Below are 24432 nucleotides of genomic sequence, written 5' to 3'. Positions count from 1 at the left end.
ATGCATCCAGGTAGCACGAAGATGTATTAGGATATGAAGAGGTCTTATTGGTGGGACAATATGAAGGTCCAGATTGCTGAATTTGTTTCTCGTTGTCTCACGTGCCAGCAGGTCAAGGCAGAGCATCGCCGACCTCTTGGGATGTTGCAGCCCATGCCCATAGCTGAATGGAAGTGAGATTTCATCTCTATGGATTTTATTTCTGGGTTGCCGAGGACGAGAAAGGGATTTGACTCTATCTGGGTAATCGTCGATCGATTAACGAAGTCGGCGCATTTCTTACCGATCAGAGTCACTTACTCTGCAGACGAGTTGGTTAGGTTGTATATCAAGGAGATAGTGCGTCTACATGGAGTTCCCCTGGAGATTGTGTCTGATAGAGACACGCGTTTTACATCTATCTTCTGGACTCGTATCCAGGAAGCGATGGGTGTGAAACTGAAGTTCAGCACCGCGTTTCATCCGCAAACAGATGGGCAGACGGAGCGCATGAATCAAGTCCTGGAGGATATGTTGCGAGCTTGTGTTTTGGATTTCAAAGACAGTTGGGATGATTGTCTTCAGTATGCAGAGTTCGCGTATAATAATAGTTTCCAGGCGAGTATCGGCATGGCTCCCTATGAGGCGTTGTATGGTCGCCCGTGCAGAGCACCACATTGTTGGGCAGAAATTGGTGAGCGTAGTTTGCTTGGCCCAGAGTTGGTGCAGGTGACTTCAGAGAAGGTTGACATCATTCGACGTCGACTTCTAGCAGCGCAGAGCAGGCAGAAGAGTTATGCTGGTACGAGGCGTCGACCGCTTGAGTTTGTAGTGGGAGACCATGTATTTCTGAAGGTCTCTCCTATGAAGGGAGTTCTGCGGTTCGGTAAGAAGGGGAAGCTGACGCCGAGATTTATTGGTCCATTTCTAGTTCTGGATCGAGTGGGAGCGGTAGTATACCGCCTTGCTTTGCCCACACCTCTTGCGGGCGTGCATAACGTATTTCATGTTTCTATGCTGAAGAAGTACGTTCCTGATCCTTCGCATATTATCAGTTGGGAGCAAGTGCAATTGAGTGAGGATGCCACTTATGTGCTGCGACCGACGCGTATTCTGGATAGGAAGGAGCAGGTATTGCGTAGCAAGGTTATCCCTCTTGTGAAGGTGCTATGGACGCATCATGGTGTGGAAGAGGCTACTTGGGAATCTGAAGCTGAGGTCAGGAAGACCTACCCTCTGATCCTCGAGGATTATATGAAGGTATGAATTTCGAGGATGAAATTTTCTTTAAGGGGGGTAGATTGTAACGACCTTGGAATTTTTTGTGCTAATCTTTCCTTAAGTAGTTGTTTTGGGGTAATTAGCGCTTTACTCGATTGCTTGTGAAATCCGCATCAATCACTTTAAATTGTATCTGCATGGCTCAAAACGTGTAGATTAGTGAGCGCTACGTTACTCTGAAATCTGGGATCCATCGCTAAATCCAGTTGTTCTGGGGATTTTTTTGGAAGATCTGGATCGGACCTAGACCGCGCGTCGGAAGTCCGATGGCGATGATCTTAGGCTGTTGCGGTCACCGAGTTGGGCTTGATCTTCACCTCGAAAATCAAGTCAATCTAATGTTCTGGGTCGATTTGCTTGAGTTCGGAGTGAAGAGTGTGAGAACGGTTGGAATTTATTAAGCTTTTATTGAAATCTGAGTCGTGTCGCTTGCGCGATGATTTTAAGCATTCGGACCGTTGGATTCTGATCCACTTTCACCCTCTGATCAGGATGGTTGGCCCAGGCATATCCTAGTGCTTGTGGACCTGATCGAGTTTCTGTGACCATTGAATTGAGTGTGGTCCGCCACGGCTGATCTGAAGAGCCGGTCGGTATGAAATCTCAGCTTGACCTAGATCCATGGTCAAGGAGCTTAAGTCTGACCTTTCGTGGTTATAGGCCCACCAGAAGTGCTTTGTTGGATCGAGAAAGGCGTGCTTTGGTTATAACCTAAGTATACCTTGACCCTGGGGTTATTTCCATCATTTTAAGGCCTATATATAGTCCTTAAACCCTAGCTCTCATTTCCATACGAATTTTCTCTAACCCTAGCTTGGAAAGAGAGTGGAAAAGAGAGAGTAAGTGAGAGAGATAAGTTGGTGAATCATCTTGATTCTTCCTTGTTCTTCTTCATCTTCGAACCTTCACTTTGAATCGTTCTTCTGACGATTCTGAGTTCCTTTGGGGTAAGTTAACCTAACCCTAACCTGTGTTAGAGCTTAGACTAGACTTGGTGTTGTTGTATCTCATTTCTGTCCTTATTTTAGGGTATTCTAGCGCCGTTGACGAAGACAACTCGTCTAAATTAGCTCGGCGGTTCTTTCTTCGCTTAAGGTGCGGACTTTAAGTGTATAGGTTATGGTTTTCAAGGCTTTCAATCCCAGTTAGTGATTTATTCTTGCTAGGGATGAGATTTCACATGCCAAATGTTGTGTTTACATTGCTTTCCTGATATGCATGTGCTATATTGAGATTTGTGTATTCTAAGTGTATTTATAAAGTACCGTATATGTATAAAATACGCACTTGTGTTTGCCATGATTATTTGTCATGTATGTATGCTAGATGCATGTATGACGACTCCTTGATAAAAGGAATTGTCTAAGTGCATGTATTTCAACATGCGTCATGTATGTTATTCCATGTATGCTAAGTGTTTGTAGAAATGCATGAATGATCTAAGTGTAACTTATTACACTTGTTGCGGGCGTTGAGAAGTGATTCTCAATACTCCTATGGATGAGCATGTTTTCCTTTATGCAGTTACATTCCAAGTTATTTAAATTCAAGCATCTCCTATGCTTACATTTATGTTAAGTTGATATTCTTCAGATGTGTATGTACCATGATTTGAGCTGTTGATCCATTACTGCTTTACATTCCATATGAATATCTGTAGTTGTGTAAGGTGTTTGGGACTATGCCTTAGTCCAGGAAATCGGTAATTGACCCTTTGAATCGTGGTTGAGATTGCTTTCGCCACGTAAGACGTATTAGACGAACCCAAGTCGTATTAGAGTTGTCGGCAGTGGTTTGGCCACGCGGAGTGTTTGCTCACTCTATGTCGCTCAATTCGACGTGCGCTCGTGCAAGTCGAGTTCATCAAGTAACCAGATTGTCCGATGTATGTTAACCATGTATGGACACTACTGCTTGAATCTAGGGTACCGAACTTACCAGTGAAATCCTAATAACCATGGTACTTGATCCGCTAAGACTCATGAGCCGGACATGGTGGTATGGGACACTATATTCGTGCTGTCGGCCTACATTGATTGGTGACGAGCCCTTTGTAGTGACCTCGAGCATACCTGGATACCGCAAGGAGGTGACGAGTCGATCTGTGGTAGTAAAGGCATGAAAGGCGTGCATTGATTGGTGACGAGCCCTTTGCTACGACCTCAACTATATGATCGTATGAGATATCTAGGATTGACGACCCTAGTATGGATCACTGTTTGGATGGTGATATGAGGAAGGTATCTTAGCTTCCCAATCCTGTTGTGTGAAATGGACTAATAACAACTTGGTAATCATATCCATGCACCGCATTTGCATGTGCTTTGTAGATGTGGCGCACTTTGAGGCGATGTCATGCGTAACGTAAGATGAAGACGCTGAGGGTGTACGCGTGAGGGCACGCATCATATTGCATTCATACTTGCATTAACAAGAGTACTTAGGATTTAATTACTTATCCTGCTTTATCATTACTATTTGATTGAACTGATAACATGTTAACCAGTGCCTTATTGTTCCACTGAGTTGATCACTCACTCCCACGTTTCTGGGGCGGTGTTTCACACCCACCAGACTCTGTCTTAGGCCCTGATGTTGCAGATGTGGATGCGACGTCTGAGGCAGAGCGGGAGCTGGATGACGACGAGGCTGCCTTCTCTTATATGCAGTTTTCAGACGGGTTCTAGCGAGCCTCGGTCTGATGCGCGGGATTTCTGGGATATATTTTGGGGACTGAAATGATGTAACTTGATACTTAAATTTTGATAAACAACACTTTTACACGATCTGGTTGTATATGTTATTCAGGGATTTACACTTGTACACATTTTACTATAAGTCTTCCGCTTGCTTTATTCACTTGTCCCTGAATCATATCTGTGTTTTGGCTTAATCTATTCCATGTTTTATGCACTAATACAGTCAACATACATTCATCATTAAATATGTTGCATAAGTGATGTTTTGGAACTCGGGAGCTGAGTTATGCTCGACCCCCGAATTTCAGGGCGTTACATGGGCACTTGGATGTCCGTTGGTGAAAGTTCCTAAACCTCCGAGTCCAGGAGACGCCCCAACGTCTTGACCGACTGGATACATGAGCGCCCGAGTGCCGAATACCAGTAGGCTGTGTCTCCCACAATGGTATAGTCGGTTGGGAGGGGGTGTGGCCTTATCCGCCTGAATGAGGGGGCTGTAAGCTAGGCTAAGTTTGACCATCTCACAAATGGCTCCACTATCGATAAGCTGGGTAGGTATTGGCAGACTACTGGTTAGGCCGATAGTGTGATCTATTCCACTTACCGGGCTGTGCAGCTAGGGAGACGACAGTCAGTGTGAAGTGTATTAGACCCCGGTGATGATCCCAGAGAGGAACCGTACTGATATGTGGACATATTAAGCATGAATTGCATACTCATCCATTCATTCATTCACTATTCACTCTGGCTGGTGGTGCGCAACTATTTATAATGTGTACCTTCGCATGGGGCGTGAGACTAACTTAAGATCAGGAGTTTACTACATTGAGTCTGATTATCCAAATTTATGTATAAGACTAGTTTAGATAGAAGTCCCTTGTGATGGGCCCTGTAGCCTTTGATACTACGTACTGTCATCCTGACCTCACACTCTAGCTTGGTCATTTCATTTACATCGCATATTGCATCCACAGGCATATGGCATTTTGGGTTGTTATATTTTCTGTACTTATATGGCCTAGACAGACTTAGTAGGATTTACATATTGCACTGTATCCTCGACATCTGATATTTGACTCTCTATGACTTTTCATTTGCATAGTTAATCTGTATTGCAAACTCTGATATTGTATGACTCATAGACTTGTTTGTATTTTCGCTTACTCTATTATCCTATGATTCATGATCTTACCAATATTTTCGATATTGTATTGCATTGAATACTTGACACTTATCTTGTGCACACACTTTCACCACCCTCTAAGCTTTCTATAAGCTTATGCACGATAAATGCGTGCAGTTGGTGTTAGGTTGCAGCAGCATTGAGCATGGAGTGTGCAGCAATCTTTTAAAGCTTTGATTTTGATATATGTATTTTCCTTTCAGCACTGTATTCAAATATTGATATTAGTGGATATGTGATGTTGATGTTTCCTTTGTGACTTGGGTAAACTTGTGGTTATGCTTATTATAATTTAAATGTACGTTGGGAAAATCCTCCTTGTAGGATCCCAGGATTGGAATCTGGCGTATGGATGCTGGGAACCGAGAATGGGGTACTATGGAGGCTGTCGACACCGGATTCGGTGATCAAAAATTTTGTGAGCCCGGTTTCCGAGTTTGGGGTGTGACACCGGTGGTGCACCAAACCAAATATCGAGTGAAACTAGGTTTGACCCGATAAAATCTCGAAGGAAGGAAATCCTTCTCGTTTCATTTGCTCGTTAGCAACGGACGTTCGTCCGCTGTGATAATGGTGGGCCACCATCATTCCCCGTATGGAAGATCAGAACCGTCCATCACATTAAGGAACTCGGTCTGATCAAAACCTTGCTGGCCCCATGCACCTATGCAAGCACACGTGCCCGCAACAACAGTTGTAAGAAGTTTCGCCCACAAGAACTCGAACGTACATTGTCCACTGGAAGTGGCTGTGGCCCACTACCATGATCATCTTGGATGATCCGAACCACCCATCCTGTAATGGGGCCAATTTCGATTAAAACCTAGATTTCTCCACATGAAGACGAGATCCCTTGTAGGCATAATCACGGTCACAACCGGACTATGTGTAGGAGAGAAATATGAAAACAAAACTGTTTAGGATTGCCTCATCATTGGATGGGGACTAATCTCAGCCATTCAATTTATGTCAGTTGGAGATTCGACTCCAACTAAGATTTTTGAAAAAGAAGTTAAGAAGACTCTCCGATTATAGAGTAAAAAAAAGAATCCTTCCTTGAGACGTTTTCAGTAGGGACTGCATTATGAGAGTGAACAACATGATCTGGGACCTTCCATCCTCCCACATCGATAGGCCTGGGTGATCTGAACTGTCCAGAATAGAGAAGAGGGAGTTCCAATCCTCCCAAAGGTGTCGGAAATATCGAAAAAGAGGCCCTGCCTCGCTGGAACTTTCAGACTTGCCGGGCTCTCGCACAAGCCACGTTAAGACTCTTTTCAAAATTCATGGCTGTGCAACAGGGGCTGCGTAAACCGATGAAGCTGCCTAAGGTTTACACCCAAGTTCTTTGCTGCGTAAACAAAGTTACGCAGAAGGGTACCTGAGTCCAGGCAGGCTATAAAAAGGGATCTAAAGGATAACCATCTCATGTAGGTTATTTGCGCATACTGATATCCCTTGTAGTAGAGGAGTACGAGCTGTATCAGAATCTTTACATTGCTTTTATAACTCTCTTGAATTATTGTTAATCTTAAAGGATAACCATCACTGTGAGTAGGGTGTTAACCCTCTCCAACCGTACAGATGATGCGGGTGATGTACAGCTTGAAGACCCATCTCACTATGGAGGATTGCGCTGAAAGAATAAGAAGATAGCTTTATGATTTAGTTTTATACTTTCGTTGCGAACTCGATAATGTAATTAAGCTCTCATTGAGAGGGCATTTGATTAATTGTTGAATTCCTCTACTCTGATGAAATAATTAATACAATCAATTTTATTCTTATAATTGTTACCTTCATGAATGTATCTAGATGTGATCCATATGAAAAGAAGAAGAAAAAAATGGGTGCAATTTTTAAAGCATCCAATTTAGACATTATTAACATATGATTTTATCGGGCACGAGTATAAACTCTGGCTGTAAAAATTCGGGATGTTACATTTACTCGGGTGGTTGTTGCGGTACTGCTACGAAGCACCGACACTTGTCACATTTCCTTGTGAATTACTTAACATCTTCATGTTATGGCTCTTTTGCCAAAGTGATTAGATGCCTTCATGGATTTCCCTTAACACATATCCAACTTCGTCCTGCTGTAGACATCTTAGGTATGGTAGTGAGAATCCCTTTTTATATAAAATGCCTCCTAGTATCGTGTATCGAGCGGATCAATACTTGATCTTCTGAGCTTCTAATTTGTCCTCATGTAATTCACCCTATTGTAGGTAGGGCATGATCGGGTCCATCTAGCTCGGCGAATGGTCGATTAAGAGAGACAGGAATTCGATCGAGACGTTCTTGGCAAGGTTGGTGTCGATGGCCATAGCCAACCTAGCCAGAGTGTCAACATTGGCGTTCTCTGATCTAAGGACTTGTATGATCTCATACTTATCGAATCCCTCAAGCAATACTCGGGCTTTAATCAGATAAGCAATCATTTTCTCTCCTCTATCCCGATACTCTATGGTGACTTGGTTTACCACTAGCTGGGAGTCGCTATAAATTTTTAGTATCCTGGCTTTCATCGCTTTCGCTAATCTTAAGTCGGCAAGGAGTGATTCATACTCGGCCTCATTGTTAGGGGCTCGAAAGCCAAACCACAGGGCATACTCGACCTTCACCTGATCGGGTGAGGTTAAAATCAACCATGCTCCACTCCCTTAAGCATTTGCTAATCCGTCCACATGGAGGGTCCATGTTTGCAATATTTACGTCCAACTCAGTCTCTTTTATATGTTGTTGGGCCACAGGGTGAGTGAACTCTACAATAAAGTTGACGACGGTCCGCCCTTTAATCATCGCTCTTAGTCGGTATACAATATTGAATTCGCGAAGCTCCATTCCCCACTTAGTGAGTTGTCACCTCAGGCCTCTATAATATTTGGTGGAGAGGCTGATTGGTCAAGACCATGATTGTGTGAGCCTGGAAGTAAGGTCGGAGACGTCGAGACGATTGACCAATGCTAAAGTCAACTTTTTTTAATCTCCGGATAGCGCATTTCTACTCCAACCATGGCTTTGCTCACGTAGTAGACTAGTTGTTGGACACCTCCTTCTCGGACTAAGGTTAAGCTGATTGTCGTTAGTGATATAGTTAGATATAGTAGCAACTCTTCCCTTGGCTTCGGTTTTGAGAATAATGTGGGAGACCCCAGGTAAGTATTAAGCTATCGGAATGCTTGTTCACATTCTTCTGTCCAAGTCAGCCTCTTACTTCCCTTCAGTTGCTTAAAAAAGGGAAAGCACTTGTTTGTGGCTAGGGAAACAAACTTGTTTAGAGCCGTTACCCTACCCGTAAGACGTTGAATTTCTTTTATTGTGCCGGGAGAACTCATCTCAATGAGAGCTTGAATTTTATCGAGATTCGCTTTTATCCCCTTTAGTGGACCATGAAACTTAGGAATTTTCCTGAGTTGACGCTAAAGGTGCATTTATTCGGATTTACTTTCATTCAATATTTCCTTAGAATCTTTAACATCTCCTTCAGGTCTGTTATATGGTCTTCTGCCATGGAGCTCCTGACGAGCATATCATCCACATATAAATGTTCGGCAAACATTTTGTTCACCAAGCATTGATATGTTACCCCAGTATTCTGTAGCCCAAACAACATTACTTGATAACAATGAAATCCCCTATCAGTGATGAAGGTAGTTTTCTGCTTGCCATATTTGTGCATGGCGATTTGGTTGTACCTTGAATACACATCCATAGAGGAAATGAGTGCATGCCCGACAGTGCCATCTACCAGTTAGTCAATCCTTGGAAAGGGGAAGCTGTCTTTTGGGAAAGCTTTATTTAAATCAGTATAATCTACACAGACCTACCACTTTTTGTTGGCCTTCTTGACCAGCAGGACATTAGCTAACCAATCAGGATAATACACCTCCTCAATAAAGCCAGCCTCGAGGAGCTTACCAACTTCTTCGTTGATTGGTGCATACCTTTCTGGATCATATGCTTGTCTTTTCTGTCTTATGGGCTTGTGGTCAGGGTATATGTTCAATCAATGGATCGCAACTCTTGGATCTATTTCAGGCATATCCTGTTGTCACCAGGTGAACATCTCGACGGTTGTTTTAACAGGTTGACTATCTTTGCGTGGAGCTGTCGTTCACAACCCCAGGTGTAGGGCTACGATGCAGTAATAATCTCGTTGAGACCGAGGTGAATCCACAGGGACTAATCTCGTGTGTTTTCTGAAAGCAACTAGAACTAGAACTAAAAGAAGACGAAAACCTAAGTCTAGAAGTATAGAGAGATTTGTGAGAGATTTAATGAAAAACTTAAGAAATTCAAAGGTGAGAAACTAGGGTTTCTAATGATCCACTTGTATATATCAGGGAGATCTATGCTTGATTCAATGATGCAACTGGAATCAGAGTCCCATCTTATTCAATTTGAAGATATCTGAGTAAAACCAAATCTGAACTTCCTTTGACCTAATTCTCAATGGATGAGAGGTGTGAGAACTGGAAGTGATTCTATCACAAAACCATGCCCATGAGACAAGGCAAATAATAGGATTTACCAATCCCACAACCAATCATAAGAGAATTATGAAGATTAGAAGCATTCCACACCTAACCATGCCCATGGGATGATGGTGAACAATGGGATTTCCTAAGTTCACAATCTCAATACATGAAAAGAATATAATCAAAGCTATCACAAATCTATTGTAATTTAACTCACAACAAATCATTAAAAACTGAAAGTATTTCTTATAATCAAACTAAAATCAAAGATAGTTCAACTTAAACATGAATCAAAGAAACAGAAAATATCCCATCATGCTACAAGCTTCACTTCTTAGCCCCAGCGAAGAGGTTTAGCTAACCATAGACATGATTAAACTAGAATCTCTTAAGAAAAGCATAAAAACAACTAAGGAAAGGGAAGAGAAACTCTTGGCGACGGCTCCTCCACACTTTTTATTTCAACACCACAAACCCTAGAAGATGCCTAGGAACATCCTAGGGAGTCTTATTTATAGTTGTGGAACTCTAAATTTCGCACCTAGTTGGAAAACTCTAAAAATCGCCTTAAATCTACGCAGTTTCTCAAAATAGGTTTCACTTGCGCAATTTCACAAAATGCTCTAGTGTTTCAGAATATGCTTCTTTAGGACACTTTCAGGAATATTTTTATTTTCAGGACAATTTCAGGATTCCTTTTCTTCACTTCAAGTCTTCAATGCTCTTTATTCTTCACTTGGTTTTCTTGGATCTTTGGCATGTGAATTCTTTATTCTTAGTCTCACAAGATCCATCCTTAGCTTTGGTGATTCTTGAGTTTTAAATTCATGCTTTTAACATCCTTTTCAATCTAAGCTCTTAAATTCACCTTGTAACGCAAACATGATTAAAATAGAATATTAAGCATTATTATGTTCATAAAACCAAGTAATAAATGGGGGATAATATGTAATATTTGACCCTCAACACAATCCCCAAGCACCATTTTGCTAGTCCCGAGCAAAGTATGCGAAAAGTATTTCGAGAACCATATGACAATTTCTGCACGCTCAAGTGGTTTTAAAACAATCCAGATAATAGAGTTTCAAAATACATCGATGCTGAGCATTCTTTTCTCTTAAACTGTAGCACTCAGTAAATTTCATAGTTGAGTTCAAAGTATTAATCTATAAATTAGAACAATTCTAAACATTGAGTTCCACGGATGCATAGTGAAATCTGGACTTATCACAATCAAAGGTTCAATTCTTAATTTTCATGATGATATTACTAATCAAAAGAGCATTCAAGACAAGCAAAACCTAAATCAAAACTTGCCTTACATTTCATCTTTTCATTCTTCCAACTTTTGATTTTTCCATCGATGGCTTTCATGCTATGTCAACCTTTTTAAAGATCTTTAATAGGTAGCCGTTTTCGACGATAACTATTTTTTTTTTTTGTAGCTGGGTATTTATTTATTTATTATTGTTATTATTTTTATTTTTTTGATTCTTCTCATTTAACATGATAGGCAAATTCCCCAGGTTGGTTCCTTCCATGCTTAATAATCACCAAGTTAATAATTCAATATCAAATTGACACCTTAATGTGTAAGCTAGATATGACATGTGTAATCACGACTCAATCAATGTTTAAAACTTCTAATCATGAATTAGTAATTCAAACTTTACTGTGAAATCTAACAAGTAACTAAACCCAAGAGTCATAAATTACCAACATTAAGTATCTTATACTTCTAAATTATGGATGAACTTTAAAATCACTCGAATTTACAAAATTTTAAGAAAACACTGATTTTTGCTCACAATTCTAATTTTTCAGAATTTATAAAATTTTGAAAAAGTTTCACAATTTTTGCTCACAGACTAAGAAAACACTGATTAGCTTGCTTAATCCATTCCCCAACCTAAAATCTACATTGTCCTCAATGTAAAAGATATAAGCATACAACGCACATGAGACAATGAAAGTAAATGAGAAGCGATGGAAATGTAGTACCTGAAGAAGGAATCTAGAGGCTTTTCCAATGGTCTTAGTGTGAAGATGGGTTAGCACAAGAGTTAAACCAACAAAAAGCAAACTATCCTAAAACAAATGGAAAGTAAACAATCCTAAACAGCATAAAGCCGATTATCCTAAACATAACATGAAAACAATAAACTAATCCTAAAGTAGGAAAGCAAGGAAAAAACTACTTAGTCATGCCATAAGGTTCCTCCTCCGGCCAATATCTTGATAAATTTCTCAGCAAGTTTCTCAACAAGATCATCCAAAAGCCCTTTTTGCAATAAGCTTGGATGCCCTGGAGCATGAATTTCTAGAGAAATTTATGGACCTCAGCATAAGTTTTCCTTTTAATCTCTTGAGGTGTCCAAAGTATATAGGATTCACCTATGATAGAAAAAGTTTCAATGTTAGCATAACATGGTGAATCAGAGACTACACATAGAGGAAATTCAGAAAAATTCTCATAAAGTGATGTAGTCTCGACACATTCTAAAGTTTCAGACTCAGGTTCAATTTTCACTCCTCCTTTAATGATAAATATTCAGGATTTGGGGAAGGAGAGGCTTCAGAATAAGGGTTCTCTCGGTCAGTAACAACTACTGAGATGTTGTCTTGCAAGGCATTCACCACATCTTGTATCATGGGATTGTTTGAATCTGTAAAGTGTGCCAAGCAATTGTCCAATGAGTTGAAATATTTAGTTAAAGAAGTTCATTCACCACATCGAGATCTGTGATGATATGCCCAATAACTCCTTTATCTTTTTTGAGAGTAAAAATGAGCATACTCTCTTGTTTTTCCTCAAAGTGGGATGAAATCACCATCGGGTATGTCTCTTCTTGACCTAAGTAAACATATTTCAAATCAGAGGGCAAAGGTTTTGAGTCAAGCTTCAGTGCCTTGAGGTTAGACGGTAGAGGCAATACATCAGTTTGAGACAATTTTTTAAAATGTGGCCTCCACCGATTAACTTCAAGTACCAACACATCATCAACATGACACTCGTCTCTCTAATCATATCATCATCTAAATCATGGAAGTGGGCCAAGCACGTCTCTAGAGGATTAGAGGATAAGGTCAGAAGTGCTCTATCTTCCAAGAAAGAATCAATCAGGTTAATATCATGGAAATCGTCTTCATCCTCTAACTGTTTGCCTGTGTTCAATGTCATATTCCTGAAAGACATACTGATGACTCCATTCTTGAAATTAATGATTGCGTTTAAAGTGGCAAGGAATGGGTGACCAAGAATGATGGGAATTTAAGTGCTTATGTCCATGATGGGTCGAGTATCTAGGATGATAAAATTTACCGGGTAATAGAATTTGTCCACCTAGACTAAAACATCCTCGATTATCTCTCTCGGTACACGAATTGAGCGGTCAGCAAGTTGTAATGTAGTTCGGGTGGGTTTCAATTCACCTAAACCTAGTTGTTCGTAGACCGAATAAGGAATCAAATTTACACTCGCTCCTAAGTCAAGAAGTGCGTGCTCAATTCGGTAGTTCCCAATTATACAAGTGACAGTTGGGCTACAGGGATCTTTGTATTTTTGTGGTACATCTTACTTTAGGATGGTACTTACCTTTTCAGTTAAGAAGATTTTCTTTTGAACATTCTACCGTCTTTTGGTCGTACACAAGTCTTTCAAAAATTTGGCATATGAAGGTATTTGTTTAATTGCATCAGTAAAGGAATATTGGCCTTCACCTGTTTCAACACCTCTAGAATATCCTGAGAGTTAGAGAGAGGTTTTGGTGCAACCAATCGTTGGGGGAATGGGGCAATCGGCTTGACTTGAAGTTCCGGTTCTAACCCATTGGGGCAATGCAAGGTCTATCATCCATGCCTTCTTCTGGGTGATTGGACTTTTCAGTCCTTACCAGAATAGATTTGTCAATTTTTTTCAACTTCAAAGAGAGGTGATAGACTTAGCTTGTCCTACATATTGATTTGAAGAGCTTGGGTCACTAATTTCATATTGTGATTTAGGGTTGGGGAGAGGTTGGGCCAAAAGGATCCCTTTCTCCCCAATCGAAATTTTTGTTTCATACCCTTGTATGGCCTTTGAAAGGTCTTGAATGGCTTGTAATATACTCTGACTGAGAAGCTCTTAATTTTGAAGGTGTTTTAAGACCAGATCCTCTTGAAGGTTCCCTTGATTCAGGAATTGGTTAAGGAATCCTTGAGGAGTAGCAGTTTGTCCATTCCTCCAACCAGAGTTATATGTATTCAAGGTGGGTCCACTGAAAGGTCTTTAGTAGTTGTTCACGGTATTTGATTGCTTATTCAGAATTTCTTGAAAACCAGACATTGTTAGACAATTTTCAGTTGTATGTATGTTATAAGTTTAAATACTGCTAATAACTTCCTTAGCCTTATCCTTCTTGAGTTTCATGGCCTCGAGTAGTTTCCTTGTGAGACTAGCCACTTTAGCATTTATATCATCCTCCTTTAAAATATACATTCCTCCCCTTTCCTTTGATTGAGTAGGCTTAGAAATGGTGGGTTTTGGGGTGATGTCCCATGATTGTGCATTTTCAGCAAGTCTGTCTAGATAGTCCCACACATCATTGACATCTTTATTTATGAATTCCCCATTGCACATCGTCTCAACCAATTGGCACATGGAAGATGTTAGTCTATCATAGAAGAAATTTGCGATGTGTCAAGTTTCAAAACTATGTTGTAGACATGAATTAACAAGTTCTTTGAACCGCTCCCAACATTGGAAGAATGTTTCATCTTCCTTTTGGGTGAAGTTCATGATTGACTTTCTGAGAGAGTTCATTTTATGGTATGGGAAAAATTTCTTGATGAACTCCCTTGTCATGTCGTTCCATCTACCAATCGATCATGGACATAGTGAGTGCAACCATGTCATGGCCTTTTCTTTTAAGGAGAAGAGAAAGAGTTTCAGTTTGATCGTGTCCTCAGACACATTAGGAAAGTATAAAGTGGCTATTATCTCATCAAACTCTCTCAAGTGTAGATATGGATTTTCAGATTCAAGTCCATGAAATTTCAGAAGGATTTGGATTACTCTGGCTTGATATTCATGTCTCGTATTTTTTGAAAAAAACCATGTATGAGGGCGTACTCACCCCCGCCGGTTGTAAATAGTCTCACAAAGTATGAGGCGGGGGTGCTTGATGCACCTCATTCTCATCGTGGACTTCCTCAGCCTTAGGTTGAAGTTGTTGATTCACTGGTTGATTTGCGGCCATCACTTCAGTTAACTCTGAGGATCTCGAGTGGTGTCTAATCCTTTGATGGATAGATAACCACTCAACCAATCCTCCTTCACTTAAAAGAAGTCGAGTGTTATCACAGACCCACTTAGGCATGAAACACTCTCAGCTCTCAATTAAGATTCTAACCTAAACTTAAAAGAGAGAAAGGAAATAGAAATCTCAGAAATAGAAAGAAAGAGCATAGAAAGAAATTACCAAATTAGAAGTTTCTATGTTAGGATTTTGCAAAAGAAAAAGGAAAGTAAATTAGTTTCTAAAAATAGAAATAAAAGGTTAAGTTAGTTTCTAAAAACAAATTAGGAAACTTTCTAAAAAATAACCTAGTTTCTAAAAATGAAAAAAGAAAGTTTCTAAAAATAAATTAGAAATAACCCTAATTTTATCTTATCTTATCTTATTTTATTTTATCTAATCTTATCTTATCTTATCTTATCTTGTCTAGTATTATCTTATCTAATCTAATCTAATCTAATCTTATCTTATCTTATCCTGTCCTATCCTATCTTATCTTATCTTATCCTATCCTATCTTATCTTATCTTAGAATTATAAAATAAATTAGTTTCTAAAATTAGAAAAGGAAAGTTTCTAAAAAGAAAACTGATTAGGAAAGTTCTAAACCTATAATTAGAAAGTTTCTGAAAACAGAAAACAAACCCTAAAAATAGAAAATAGAAAAATCTTAATCTTAACCTAATTCTAAAACTAGTTAATTTCAGAAAAATGCAATCATTAATCCCCGACAACGGCACCAAAAACTTGTTCATAACCCCAAGTGTAGGGCTGCGATGTAGTAATAATCTCGGTGAGACCAAGGTCAAATCCACAGGGACTAATCTCGTGTGTTTTTTGAAAGAAACTAGAACTAGAATTAGAAGAAGATGAAAACCTAAGTCTGGAAGTATAGAGAGTAATTGTGAGAGATTTAATGAAAAACTTATGAAATTCAAAAGTGGGAAACTAGGGTTTCTATGGAACCACTTGTAGAGATCAGGGAGATCTATGCATGATTCAATGACGCAACTGGAATCAGAGTCCCATCTTATCCAATTGGAAGATATCTAAGTAAAACCAAATCTAAACTTCCTTTGACCTAATTCTCAATGGATGAGAGGTGTGAGAACTAGAAGTGATTTCATCACAAAACCATGACCATTAGACAAGGTAAACAACCGGATTTACTAATCCCATAACCAATCATAAGAGAATCATGGGGATTAGAAGGATTCCATCACCTAACCATGCCCATGGGATGATGGTGAACAATGGGATTTCCTAATTTCGCAATCTTAATACAAGAAAAGAATATACTTAAAGCTATCGCAAATCTATTGTAATTTAAATCATAACAAACCATTAAAAACTGAAAGTATTTCTTATAATCAAACTAGAATCAAAGATAGTTCAACTTAAACATGAATCAAAGCAATAAAAAACATCCCATCTAAGAGGTTTAGCCCTAGCTAAGAGGTTTAGCCAACCATAGACATGATTAAACTAGAATCTCTTAAGAAAATCATAAAAACAACTAAAGAAAGGGAAGAAAAACTCTGGTCAATGGTTTCTCCACGCTTTTGCTCCACTCCACAAACCCTAGAAGATGCTTAGGAACATCCTAGGGAGTCCTATTTATAGTTGTGGAACTCCAACTTTCGCACTTAGTTGGAAAACTCTAAAAATCGCCTCAAATTTAACATATTTATGAAAATAGGCTTCACTCTACGTAATTTCACAGAATGCCCCAACATTTCAGAATATGCTTCTTCAGGACACTTTCAGGAATATGTTTATTTTGAGGACAATTTCAGGATTCCTTTTCTTTACTTCAAGTCTTAAATGTTCCTCATTCCTCACTTGGTTTTCTTAAATCTTTAGCATGCGAATTCTTTATTATTGGTCTTATAAGATCCATCATTGGCTTTGGTGAATCTTGGGCATTAAATTTATGCTTTTAGCATCCTTTTCAATCCAAGCTCTTAAATTCACCTTATAACACAAACATAACTAAAATAGAACATTAAGCATTATCATGTTCATAAAACCAAGTAATAAATGGGGGATAATATGCAATATTTGACCCTCAACAGTTGTGGTTTGAGTAGTGACCCAATATGAATAATGTGGGATGGGTCAGCCTCAAAGAGCTGTAGTGAGGTGAGATCTTCCATTGGTGACCCTCTCTTGATGGTTTCTTCTCAAGGATCTAGGGAGGTAATTTACATTACATGTTATTGTTGTACCTTCCCAGGGAGGGTCTTGAATAATACTGTCGGGCTTCATGCCGGTCGCCATGAACCTTGCTGGCTCCATACTCGGCTGAAAAAATCAGTGTGGTGATAGGTGGAGACTATAGCTCTGATGAAATTTAAGGATGACCTTCCCAGTATCATGTTGTACACTGAGGGACAGTCTACCACCAGAAAATCAACCATGATGGTGACTTGGTTGATACCCTCTACAACCATTATTGGTATAAGAACACTCCATTCTGAGGTCACATTTCCCCTTTGAAGCCAAGTAGAGGGGTTCGTAAAGGTCGCAAGCTCGACCTTTCAACTCCTATTTTATTAAAGGCGGTTGTAAATAGAATATCTATCGAGCTTAGGGGTATACATCGAGTTGAGCTGGACTCAACTCGACTCAGCTCAGCTAATAGCTGACTTCAGCTCGAACTCGGCTTGGTCCTCGAGCCTAATTGGCAAGCTTCGGGTTAGTTCGGTCAGCAGCTCAGGCCAGTTCGAGCAAACATCGAGCCGAGTTCACGTATACAACATTTTCACAAACACATGGACTGCACCTTTAAATTCTCACTGGAAGTAAAACACTAGCAATGATTTTGTAGGTATTTCATCAAACACCTTGTAAGCAACATCAAAATCAAGAAAAAAGGGGATTTATTTGATGAAACATACCTTCCTTGCCACTAGCCAACACTTCGTTGAGTCATTTCATCAAACACTTAGTGAGTAACATTAGAGAATACCTATTGCTTTGTTTTCTATTTTACATTTACTTGAATTACACAGATTCATTTTTGGAATTCCTACTAGAACATCAGAGAATACCCATTTCTTCTTCCTTTTCTGTTCTTTCATTTATACTAGCTAACCGAGTCGATCCGAGTCGATCCAGGTTCGAGCTATATATCGAACCGAATCGAGTCAAGCTGGGGCCAGCTCGAACTCATTTGTGAGCTCTAAAAACCAGCTCAACTCGGATCGAACTCAGCTTCGAACTGAGCCAATTTGAGTTTTTTCGAGCCAAGTCGAGTGAGTTGACCGAGCTAGCTCGGTTCGTGTACACCATTAACCGACCTTCTGGTATTAACTAATATCCGATGCACCTTATGGCTGGCAATGGTCATGGCGACCACTATGCATCATCGTGAGGGTGCTGAATTCCCTGTGCATCCTCTTCAATAAAGGTGACATTGCATAAGCCCATCCTGGGTTCCATCCTACATCGACCGACAAGGTTTATTTGATGCTCCTCTCTGAAAACGTTTGCACTCCGAGCATGGGCTCGCCTCTTGCAGTTTGAATCATTGCCTACGATGGGTCCATATAAAATGGTGCCTATTTCCCTTATGGCTTCATTATCGACATGCTTGTCACATCATTCTTACTGTCTAGCTGGTTGATCCTCCCTGCTCCTGGCGACGAACTTGTATAAGCCTCCCCTTTTGACGAGGGATTCGATCACTCATTGAGGTCAAAATATTCAGCTGTATTATGACTGTGATTCTAGTAAAATGGTAATATTTATTCATGTCCCTCTTTTTCAAGTCAGCCCTTCTTTTATTTGGCCACCTCAAAATCCTCTTATCTCTAACCTCGATGAGTACTTATTCTGGCATAGTATTCAATGGGGTATACTGGTGAAACTGGCTCTCTGGGGGCTGAGGGGATACTGCTCTAATCATTGTCCTCTCCTTTTGGAGCTCATGCGAGATGTCAGTTCACAACCCCAATTGCAGGGTCACGATGCAGTAATAACTCGGTAAGAACGAGGTCAAATCCATAGGGAATGGGTAACGTGATTTGGAATAATCTAAATCTAACTTGGTTGGTCTGGGTTTTTAATCCAGTGATTTAGAAAAAAGTTTTGAACAATAAAGATAAAAGACTAAGGATTCGAGAATCTACGTATAGCAATTTCAATGTTCAAACTACTTGATTCAATGATAACTTGATTGGAATCAAAATCTTATCCTATCTAATCGGATGATGGAGTGGTTAAAACAGAATCTGAACTTTCATTGGATAAGTTTCCAAATTTCCATCTAATTGCAATGATGGTAGGGAATTCAATCATCCACCATGCCCAGGAGATGATGGTGAACAATGACTTATATGCATCATACAATTTAAAACAAGTAAGAAGATATTCAAAGCTCTCACAACATCTACTGTAATTAGAGTCATAATAAACCATAGAAAATTAAAAATATTTCTTTAATTAAACTAGAAATCAATGAAGTTCAACATAAACTTGAATCAAAGTAAGATAAATATCAAAATAAACTATAAGCTTCATCCCTTAGCCTTAGCTAAAAGATTAACCTAAGAAGACTAACATCCTAGAAGGAAAAAAAAAAAGATCAACCAGAACCCGTGAAGAAATTGAAGTGGAAGAATGTTGTCAGCGCTCCACCTTAGCTTTCTCTCCCTTTCCAAGCCTTAGAAGATGCTTTGAAATGTCTTAGGGAATCCTATTTATAGTTTTGGAACACCAACTTTCACACCAACTTAGAGATTTCACAAACCGACCTTCTATTTACGCACTTCTGTAATGCTTCAGTCGAATCGAAAGTGGCTTTGGTCGGACTAAAGTCGCATCTAAAAATTCTATGCGAAATCTGTCAAATTTAAGTCAGACCAAAGTTAGCTTCAGCCGGACTGTGTCAAGCCAAAGGTCGAGCCAAATTAATTATGAAAATCATAATTTCTTGCTGGACTGTTTTGTGCGATTTCGATCGAACCGAACATGACTATTTTTTTGTTGTGGACTTTGTAATCTTTCCAGTTCTTTTTTCCTCCTTTACACTTAGTTTTCTTAGATCTTTGGCAGGTGAATTCTTCATTAATGACTTCCAAATATCCAAATCTTCATTGCCTTCTTTTGAACTCTAAATCCATCCTTTTAAGTGCATATTCATCGTAAGCTTCTGAATCAATTTCTCATGACCAAAACGTATATAATTAAATCAAATGATCAATTAAATGTTAGGAAAACTAATGTATTTGAAGGGTTAAATATGCAATATTTGAGTCTCAACAGTGCCCCTTTACCTTCCTTCCTTTTTCTATCTTTTTGTCGAGCTAACCTCACCTCATGTAGTTTTGCACACGCTGGATAACTCCTTAGTGTTAGAGTATTTTTTGTCCCAATTGAGGAGATCGACAAGAGTTGTCAAGGGATTCTTCCCAATTGAGAAAGGGAACTTTCCTCACTTGAAGCCAACCATCATGATTGTGAGAGCCACTTGATCAGAATAGTCATATACCTAGACAACCTTAGTATTGAATCGAATGATTTAATCTTTCAATAGTTTATGATCCCTTTAAGTTATCGTGAGGATGTGAGTTGAAGGTTTCCTTATGTCTTTACCCCCAATAAATTGGGTGGTAAAAAATTTCCTGAGTTGGGCGAACCGATGGATTTGGCTTCAAGTGTCTATACCACTTCTGAGCCACTCCAGTTAGTGTTAAGGATAATGCCCTTTACATTACAGGTCCGGAGGCACCGTGGAGTTCCATTAATGGTCTGAAGTATTCCAAGTATTGAGCTACATCCCCCAAGCCTGTATAGGGTGATATTTGAGGCATTTAGAATCTAGATGGCAACTGGTCTTACATGATGTTGTCTGTAAATGGTAGTTCAGTTTGTTCGAGAAGTGCCTTGATGGAGGCCGAGGCCTTTGCATGGCAGGCTTGATGTATGTCATCGAGTTGATCCCATATTTCTTTAATTTATGCAGACCTCACTTTCAACCATGATTTCAAAGGCCTTTCACCAAGTTTACCTTCTTTTATCTATCATATGCCGCAGGTAGATCTTGGTGAGCTTAGTAGTTTTCAGGGTTTATGTCAGGGTGAGCTTTCACCCCCCCTGGTCAGGCCTTCATGGGACGCAACTCAAGGTGGGAAGGTGCTATGTGGGATTGTGTAATTGCTGCCTCCAACTCTTCATGTTGATTAACGGGGGATGCGTGATACCTCTCTAGCAACCTCATGATGTGGTCAACGTTGTCAGTCAAGGCTCTTACTTGATTCTTAAGGGAGATGAGATGGCTTCCTCAGTTTCGAGATCTTTGTGCCATTACTTGTGATGGTAGCTGGGATTGGGGGGCCGACTGCGAGCCCGAGCATCCTCAGGCTACTTTCAGGCTACTCCCCATGAGCAGACTCGACCGTAACCTATGCCTTTTCCTTATTTTTAGCCATTGAAAAGGAGAGTAATGATTCGTGCTAGAATCTGGATAGACAGGTGTAGTCAGCCAAATAGGCAGGCTCGCCGAATGTACCTGCACAGACAATGTGTAAAGGACGGTGGGGGTTCCAGTCACAGCTGGGGACCCTCCGATGCCTAGCTGAAGCTGACAAGATTAATGTGAAAAAAATACTTGAGCTAGAATTTTTGTTCCTTACCTCATTTCATCTGCATTGAGAGTATTTATAGGGTTCATAGAATCATGTTGGGATCCCATATCTTATGGAATTTCATAGGGGTACACTACATAGTGATATGCTGAGATCTTATCTTGGATATGGATCTTCCTTCGAATCTATCGCCGAGCTCGCCTTAGTCCGCGCGATCTTCATCTATGTCAGATTTGATCCCTTGATTCGGAGCAGTATATTTTTCAAGATCCTCGTTCCACCCTGACCATGGTTGACCTACTTAGCTCAAGGAAGAGCTCTTTGCACCTGAACCCCATCTTCAAGGAGCTAAGCTCGAGGTCAATCTCTCTGTCAGGAAGATCATTGATAGTGTATTCCGAGCTCTCCAAGCTTTATGCCTTATTGTTTTGGAGAACTCACTCTGGTGCTCATCCTATGGTCGTTGCACTTTCCACATGACAGACTAGTTTAGTTTTCCACATAACACTAACCTTACTCTTTGAGTTTGGAAGCTTTTAGTGTTTGGATTGTTTAAGCTTATGGTTAAATAGAGTAACAATGTGCTTATCTTTTCAAAGTTAAAGGGGGGTTGTAATGGACTTGTAAATATGCATCCTTATTTTTAGGGCCTGAAAAGTTTGAATATGGGTTGATGTTCGAAAACACTACTTTGAGGAAGAAAAGAAAGTGAATCAAACACATCAATTTCAAGAAGAAAAGGAGAATAGGGGCCTTCAACGTGACAACCGAACTCCTTATGCGACCACCCTAAAGTTTGGCGCGGAGGCCCCGGCTGATGCGTAAAAGTCTAAGAAGCCACACAAAGCATGCCACGTGGCATACTACCATTCACCGACTTCCCAGCCTCTTTGGCTATAAATATCCCGCTCCATTATTTCATAAGGGACTTTTGAATTTTGGACTTTTGGTCTTAAGCTGCACGGTAACAGAAGGACATCGCCGACATCCTAACTCCTTCACTAGAATCCTAATTTTGTCGTCGGAAACCTAATTCTGTCTCCAGAATCCTAATTTTATAACCGAAATCCCGTGATCCAGTCACCGGCAGGTGAGGGATCCCCCACTCTCGGGCGTATCAATACATTTGTCTAATAGAGGAAGAAATAAGGAAGGAGAGACCCGCATGGCAATGTGACCCCTGCGCAGGACCACGCGGCAATGTACCCCCCCCCTCGCGCGTGCAGGCTCGTACGACAACGTTATCCTGGTGTGACAGACCTTCTGCCCAGTCGGGCTGTGGTCCTCAGTCGGGTCGGTGACGAGCCTTCAAAAATAGACTGCCAGCTGTCAAGGAGGTGGTATGCCTGTCCCACATCGGAAAGGGAATGCCTAAAGATCTGGGCTATATGTGGGGCTTCAGCCTTTAAGGGTAAGACGCGTTTTGCAGGTGGTTCGGTAACCGCTTCTACCTGTGAGAACAAAGCCGTGAGGTGGATATTGTGCCAGCCAAAGTGGATAATATCTTACCGTTGGGACTGAGGTGTTACAAATGGTATCAGAGCGAGGGCGCTCTGTCTCCCGAGGGGGGGTGGGTGCTTGCCCAGCCGGGCTGTGGTCCTCAGTCGGGTCGGTGACAAGCCTTCGACAATAGACTGCCAACTATCAAGGAGGTGGTATGTCTGTCCTACATCGGAAAGGGAATGCCTAAAGATGTGGGCTATATGCAGGGCTTCGGCCTTCAAGGGTAAGACGCGCTTTGTAGGTGGTTCACTAACCGCTTCCATCTGCGAGAACAAAACCGTGAGGTGGACATTGTGCCAGCCAAAGCGGACAATATCTTACCGTTGGGACCGGGGTGTTACACGCACTCTTTCCTAGAGTGTACCAGATTTTACTATACAATGGTTTTAAATCAGGTTAACCATGAACCTTCACAACCTGCACAAGGTTAATCTAGGACACCTACATAAGGTTTCTAGTTGCTTACACAAGGCAACACGTCCTACTTAAGGACACAACACTGGGAGCCTATACAAGGCAACCTAACCCTACGCAAGGCACAACCTACATAAGGCTACTCGTCCTACACAAGGACACAATGCATTTTCTTGTCGGAGGCCTATAACTAGGACTTGACGAGTTTGACACTCAAACTTTGAATCCCAATCCTACACAGGAAAAGGGCTTCAGACACTTTAGACTCTAAATACTTACAAAGTAAGTTGGTGAGTCCCGTTCTCGCGCAATGTGAAGATCTTTAATGATGAAGAAGAATATTTAGCTCCCTTGAACCATAACCTATTGATTATACTTTCGTAAAGGCTATGAGGTTATGAGGTTTAAGGTTTTTGATCTTCTCTATTAAATGATAAGATTTAAATCAATAGAGAAGGTTCCCATAAGCTAGGCATTTAGAAGTTCCAAAGATAATATGATTAGTTGGAGACTTCATGAATGCGAGAGTTCATAATTCAATCCAAGCATGTAAGATATGAGTTGATGCGCAAGCAAAGGATTAAATGATGAACTCTAATGGGAAAGAGAAAGTGAGAAAGAGGGTAGATAGATCTTGGAATAACAGGCTTAAACTCTCTTGGATTCTAGCTCGTTTTAATAAGAAGCAGCACTAGGTATTGATAAAGGAAGAAACCCAATGGTAATAAAATGGGTAGAAAAATTGACATTGTCAATACTATCGAGCAGTCTTCGATAATATCGAGATTTGAACTTCAATGTTATCGAGACATACTCAATTGTATCGACTTCCTACACATAAGTATTCAAGTTTGTGTATAACATTTTCTACTCGATTTTATCGATCGTTTCTCGATTTTATCGATGTGTACTTTGATATCATCGAGAGATGGATCAATCCTGTTTAGTTTCTCTTTAGAAATGTGCCTTTCCCAGAAATCGATATTATCGAGCCTCTTTCGATATTATCGAGATTTCAATTTTGA

This window comes from Magnolia sinica, chromosome 7 (genome assembly GCF_029962835.1).
Source record: "Magnolia sinica isolate HGM2019 chromosome 7, MsV1, whole genome shotgun sequence".
Classification (NCBI taxonomy): Eukaryota; Viridiplantae; Streptophyta; class Magnoliopsida; order Magnoliales; family Magnoliaceae; genus Magnolia; species Magnolia sinica.
Note: the sequence above shows the minus strand (reverse complement) of the source record.